Source organism: Camellia sinensis, chromosome 14 (assembly GCF_055761805.1).
Source record: "Camellia sinensis isolate YWXY chromosome 14, ASM5576180v1, whole genome shotgun sequence".
In the NCBI taxonomy this organism is placed as follows: Eukaryota; Viridiplantae; Streptophyta; class Magnoliopsida; order Ericales; family Theaceae; genus Camellia; species Camellia sinensis.
The window spans coordinates 124707280-124714941 of NC_138974.1; positions in this window are offsets into that span (position 1 = coordinate 124707280).

Consider the following 7662-nt stretch of genomic DNA (forward strand, 5'->3'; position numbering starts at 1 on the left):
GCCAGGAAGGCAAGTTGAGGCTTCAGCCAAGCAAGATAAGAAACTGAGCAAGAGGAATAGTGCGGTTGATGTCTTGCAAACTAAGGACCGAAAAGAGTCTACCTCGGTCAGATCATGTAATCGCAGTCACGCTTGCGCGGACGGAATTAAGGGGCAATTGAGAGGGAGATTTATGAGCTGAATTGGGCCGTGGTAATGGCCGGGCAAATTGTGGGCTGTGGTGATGGCCGGAAAAATTGTGGGCCGTGGTAATGGCCGGGCAAATTGTGGGCCGAACACAATTGGGCCGTGGTAGCTTGGGCCTATCCGCAAGGGTTTTGCTTGGTTAAGGCACAGGGCATGTGGGACCGAGCTACTTGGCTTGTTGGTGCGGAAGCCGGTCTACTGAGAGTTCGGCCGAGATGTCTGCCTATCTCCATGGGTTCCACGGTTCATGCGTTAGCTCGGCAGGAAGACCGGCGGCTAACCGGTTCGACCTACCTCGAGCTCGGCTTGCCGGAATGCAGCCGAGTTCGATTGTATAGAAGCTCGGCGAATGGTTCATTAAGGTATGCTACGCAGCGCGGTCAGGAGAAACCGAGGAGGTTCCGCCGGTCTGCCGAGCTCCGCCGAGGTATCCTAACAGTTTGGTTAGGTGGTGATTGCTGGATTTGTGCTGACAGATGGGATAGTAGCACCACGTGTCGAGAGACTAATGGGCGTAGATTTGGGACGCAGAAGGTATATAAGCGAGTCTGCGCCCCCCATGCTTGGGACAGATGAACATTTGGTGAGATTTACACTAAACACAACTCAGTCCTCTCTCTCTCTCTATCCCTGTGTGTGTGTCTAACTTGATCGTTGGAGGGGTTTTCCGGCCACACACCGCCGGGTAGCTCACCACTGTTGTGCTCGCAGGTCGATCAGACAGACTGGAGCTTGGAAGAAAGGAGTGCGGCCTTACCTGAATATTTGCTCCCCGCACATTTACCATATATACATATACTTATCTCACAGATTTAATTCCTTCCTTTTCACTTCCTTAAAACAAATTTTGAATTGAATATATATAGTGATGTATCTTCAAAGGTATTTACAATCAGAAATTTAAAAAAAAAAAAAACTAAATGCTAATTTCCATGATTTTAGGAGAAGAATCATCGGAAAGAGAGAAGGAAAGAGGTACCTTAGGTGAAGAAACTTAAGGACAATCTCTTGTGCAATCTCGATGACTCGTATCTGTGCACAACGATTTGCGATTTGGATTCGCTCTCATGAAGAGCTTTGAGAAAGAGATCTCTGCCTCGTTGTCGTCTTCGCCGGTGGTGGGGGTGGTCCAGACTTCTGATTCTGTCGAGTTTTCTCCGCCGGAGTTGGTCGCATCTGGGGTATTGCTGTAGTCGCTGAAGAGTACGGGCCACCGGCGAGACGCTGTAAATCAGGACAGAAAATCTGACGGAAAGACAAACGTGAAAAACATAAAAACAAAATAAAACTACGTCGTTTTGATAATAGATCTCAGCTGTCCATTCCTTTCTTTTTTTAACGTGGTACGCTTTAAAAAAAAAAAAAAAACTACAGATTGCACTAAACACTCACACGGAGGAATTATTCAATATTTCTGAAAAATTGCCAAGTGATGTTTTAAAGTAATAATTATTAATTTAAATTATATGACCCATCATTTTTGTGTAAAATTTATAGGAGACAATTAATTATGTGTCTAACCTATAACTAAAAAAGAGTAATGTTCTAAAAACATTGAATAATTTCCCCATATTATAAAGAAGATTGCTCTCAATTTTGTGGTTTGTTCAAAAAAATAAAATTAAATGATGCTAAGCTCACCAAGGAAAGAGAAGTTATTTAGTTGTCGAGGAACATTCCTGTACATCACACAAATCATGACACTTATCATGTTATCTCTTTGTAGGATACAAAAAGTGGTGAAACTCACTATTTTAGCCAATAAAATATACAAAAATGTTTCAGACACCCTCCAAATAGTGACCCCACGACTCCCTTGGCTTGTAATTGGTCAGATTTTTTTTTTCTTCTTTTTTTCTCTTCCTCCAATCACCAACCCCCACGTGTGTGTGGGGGTTGGTGATTGAGGGGGTCTCTATCAAAGTTGTAAAATATATATTGAAGCACCATTTGAATTTGTTCCTAGAACAAATTATAATTTCTCCCAAGGAAATGACAAAGGAAAGGACTCACTTTATTATTATTATTATTATATTATTATAAAAGAAATTACAGTCATATTATTTTTAAATTTAGACAAATTACAGTCATATTATTTTTAAACTTAGATTTAAATACCAAATATTTATAAAATTATCACGTACTAACTTTAAGGTTCTTTTTCATGTTTACCTTAATTCATCTGTTCTGAACATTTTTCAAATCTTTTAACGTGTAGATAAAAGCTTAATCTCCTACTCTCTGTGAATATTATTTTATTTTTATCACTACTCTCAAACATCTAAAAAAAATTAAAGGCATGAGATAAAGTGTTTGTGTAAAACGAAAAACAAACTTTTATTAAATACTTAGAGATTAGAAGAAAAATAGAAAATAATTCTTGCGCACTTATAAGATTCTACTTCTTGACTCTGATTTTACAAGTAGTCAAATCCTTTCATAGGTAAAAAGCCGAGTGTAATTGCAAAATTAAAATATGCAAAATTAAGAGATACGGTAAGATTCTTGCAACAAGATAAAGAAACCTTTACATATCTCAATTATTAAAACTAAAAGATAATAGATTTTTATTGGTATATGCATCATGTGATTCATTTTGTATTTAGTTTTCATGTGATCCAGTTTGTTGTATTTCTCTGAGTCTCTTTTAGCTTCATCATCCTCTTTTAGTTTTATCTGCCATGCGAGTCCTCCTTGGTTTCGTTCCTCATGTGAACTACACGCAAGATTCTTGCTTATTTTTCAGAAGTGCAAATATTCATTTTCTTGCGTTCACTCATAATTAAGTTGTCCAAATATTTTTCACTCCTCACGACTACAACTTTCTTTCACTCATAATTAGACATGAGATAAATATTTTCACTCCTCACGACTACAACTTTCTTTTCATATCTTATCCAATGTATTATGAATAAAATAAAATTATGCCTAAGTAAACAAACATGAGATAAATATTTGGACTATAATTAAGTTGTCCAAATAAAATTTTTAGAAAAATTTTTATGCCTAAGTAAACAAATTTTTAGACTTTACAAAATAGGCGATGAGTAATTAGTATATAGATAAACTAACATTACACAAAACTAAAGGACAAAATGTATATATACATTTAATATTTCATCGTAAATATAATTTTATAATTTATTGTAATTATGACATGTATTTTCTATAAAGAACTTCAAACATGCAATTAATAACTGTTGGTGATAATTACAAATAAAATATCAAAATACAAATAATAAAAATTACAATAACTATTGTAAGGGCTGAGGTGCGGGAAAATCGCTCTCTTTAAGGAGATTCAAGCCCTCTGCGATTAGGCAAAGTCTCACACCGGTGCAGCAGAAAAAACCTTGACTTATCCCCTAGGATACAACAGTCCGACTAAGTTGTATGGTTCACCAATACTGCACAATTGGTTGAACCCAAAACTTTATCACATACACCTTTTTTTATTTGTCTGATAATCTCATACAAGACATAATAAAGCAACCAAAACTACTTCACTCCACCAAGATAAGAACATAGCTCAATATATATAGGAGAGAAGGCTTGGAGGGTTTTTCTTGGTGGATAAGAAAATGATGAAAACTTGATGGATAAGAATGAGATGGAGACTTGACTAAGACTTGGCGAAGACTTGACTTGGACTTGGAAGACTTGATTGGTGGGCAAGCAAACTTGGTAGAAAAGAAAAGAAAATTAAACCTATAACACATTATAATATTAAAATATCTGCTAACATTCCCCCACCTATTTTAATATTATAGGTAACAAAAACTGAAATTATTAGGCAAACAAGAATATTATGCATCATAGTAGGTGTGCTCTGCATTGAACCTCCATTAGTGAAACAATAATATCTACTCTAGAGCCAATAGTATGCTGAGCATTGAACTATGACTGTTTAAGGGAAATAAATAATTATTGTACACACATAATATTCCAGGTGTTCACATAAGCTTTAAGAGCTAGCACATTACGGCCTTGTGCGATCCCAAGATTCATGAGTGTGTTTGAGAATTAGCCTAAATCTCATAGGTAGCGGCCCCACTACCACACTCACATAGGTGAATTCTGTCAAGGGTGCTCCTGTAACTATGACACCCCACTCAATAAGAGCTACAGAAATTCATTAAGAGTTTTTTTAATAACTCAACCTCTACAACGTTACAGGATAAATGCATTTACATCATAGGGATGGGTAAAAAGTAATTTAGTGCATTTCTCACGGCCATCATATGATCGTTTTTCTCATTGAACCTAGTTACAAGATCTCTGGTCCCTGGGTTGAGTATCCTCATACATGGCTCCTGCTATATTTAATGGGCTTCAACTCCATCCCCCTCGAAGTATTCCAGACTCTATTTCTTGCTAAGGCCTTAGTTAATGGATCTGCAAGATTATCACCAGATTTAATATAATCCACATTTATGATGCTATTATTCATATAAGATCTCATAGTACTGTGTTTCCTTCTGATAGGTCTGGATTTACCGTTATAATAACGGTTATTAACTCGACCAATTGCTGCGGTGCTATCACAATGAATCAATATAGGTGGAATCGGTTTTTCTCAACAGGAGATTTCATTTAACAAATCTCTTAACCAATTTGCTTCTTCACTAGCTGTAGCTAAAGCAATAAGCTCAGCCTCCATTGTTGAATTAGCAATAATGGTTTGTTTTTTCGATTTTCAACTTATAGCACCACCTCCCATTGTAAATACGTAACCAGTGGTTGATAATGAATCATCTGGCAAGGTATTCCAATCGGCATCACTGTAACCTTCAAGTACTGCAGGATACTTATTATAAAACAAGCCATATTTTATGGTACCAGATAAATATTTCATAATTCGCTCAATGGCTTGCCAGTGATCACTACCAGGCTTGCTAGTAAACCTGCTAAGTACTCCAACTGCATAGGCAATGTCAGGTCTAGTACAGTCAGTCGCATAACGCAAGTTACCAATCATACTAGCATATTCCTTTTGATTAATTACATCCTCATCATTTTCAATAGGAAATAAACGCACATAAGGATCAAAAGGAGTAAGAACATGCTTGCACTTTTAAAAATTATATTTTCTCAAAGTTTTCTGAACATAATGCGACTGATCAAGAAATATACCATCACAGGTTTTGGTAATTTTCATTCCCAAAATATAATTAGCCTCACCAAGATCTTTCATATCAAAATGGCTACTAAGCATATTTTTAGTTTCCACGATGATATGCAAATTAGAGCCAAATATAAGTAAATCATCTACATAGAGGCTAATAATAACATGTAAATTTTTTTCAGATTTATAGTAGATGCATTTATCACATTCATTCGTTTTATAGCCATTCTCAATCATGCAGGAATCAAATTTCTCATGCCACTGTTTAGGGGCCTGCTTTAAGCCATATAGGAATTTAACTAGCTTGCACACTTTACTTTCTTGATCGGGTTCCACAAAACCCTCAGGTTGATCCATATAAATTTCTTCACTAGGTCTCCATTTAAAAAGGTTGTTTTAACATCCATTTGATGAATTTTGAAATCATGAATTGCAGCTACTGCAATTAATAATCTAATGGATGTAACTCTAATAACCGGAGAAAATGTATCAAAAAAGTCAAGATCTGCTTGTTGTTTAAAACCTTTTGCAACAAGCCTTACTTTATATTTATCAATAGTTCCATCCGGTTTAAGTTTTTTTCTCAAAACCCATTTACAGCCAATAGTTTTACAACCTAGTGGTAAATCTATTATTGGATAATAATGATTCCATCTCATCATTTACAGCCTCGTTCCAAAAAACAGAGTCAGAAGATGCTAAAGTTTCTTGTAAAGTTAATGGAGTTTCCTCCACATTAAAAACATGATAATTAGGGCCAAAATCTTTTTCTAATCTGGCTCTTTTACTCCTTCTAGGTTCAAAAACTACAGTATCTTGGTTTTGTAAAAGAGGAGTAGAGGAACCGATTTCAGATAAAATATTTTCTTGATAATTTTGACCCCCACCATTTTTAGATTTAAAAGGAAATTTTTCTTCATGAAAAATTGCATCACCTGATTCAAAATTTATTTTGTTTTCAATATCAAAAAATCTATAGGCTGTACTATTTGTTGCATATCCAATAAAAGCACAAGTGGCAGCTTTCACACCTAATTTAGGTCTTTTAGGGTCCACCAGTCTAACAAAAGCTAGACAACCCCAAACCCTCAAATATCTCAAATTTGGCTTATGCCCTTTCCACAACTCAAAAGGTGTAACTTTTGTTTTTTTTATGTGGCACTCTATTCATGACATAACATGCAGTTAAAATTGCTTCTCCCCACAAATTTGAAAGAGCACCTGCTTCAATTAGCATAGCATTTGTTAAATCAATTAAAGTTCTATTTTTCCTTTCTGCTACACCATTCGATGCAGGTGAATATGGTGGAGTAGTTTTATGGATTATTCCCAAAGACTGAGCAAACGAGTTGAATCCAAAAGATTCATACTCCTGGCCTCTATCATTTCTATATCTTTTAATCTTTTTACCGAATTGATTTTCAACTTCAAGAAAGAATTCTTTAAATTTTTCAAAAGCATCACTTTTATTTTTCAACAAGTATACATAAGTGTATTTTGAAAAATCATTAATAAAAGTGATAAAATATCTATTTCCACCACGTGTTAAAATTCCTTCAAATTCACATAAATCAGTGTGAATTAATTCTAACAATTCAGTATTTCTCACCACACTTTTATGAGGACTTTTAGTTATTTTTGTTTGACTGCAAACTTTACATTTTTCAAACTTATTTGTTAGTCTGGGAATTAATCCTAAACTACTCATGACTCCCACATGTCGGCTATTAATATGACACAAACGAGCATGCCAAAAATTCATAGAAGACAACATGTAAATAGAAACATGTGCTTTCTTATTCTCAATATTTAATTTAAACATTCCATCACAGGCATACCCTTTCCCCACAAATAAGTTTTTTTTTAGTGATTACATATTGGTCAAATTCAATAGTCTGTTTGAAACCAGCTTTGTTGAACAAATAACTCGACATCAAATTTTTTCTCATAGACGGTGTGTACAACATATCTTTTAAAACAAGCACACGTCTAGAGGTAAAATTCAGCTCAACATCCCCACACCCGAGCACCTTGGTTAAACTAGAGTTACCAAGCATAACAGTTCTCTCCGCATTAAAATGAGTGAAATCTTAAGCATAACAGTTCTCTCCGCATTAAAATGAGTGAAATCTTTGAACCAATCTTTATCATAGCAGACATGCTTATTGGCACCAGAGTCTGCCCACCACCCTTCCACAGATTGAACTATAAAAATATCTGTAATCATAGCCACAAATGGTTCCTCGGTAACATTAGCCTGTGGTCGAGACTATTGTTTCCGAAATTTGCAAGTTCGAGCAATATGCCCACTTTTGCCACAAACAAAACATGTCACATTTGTCAGATCTTGT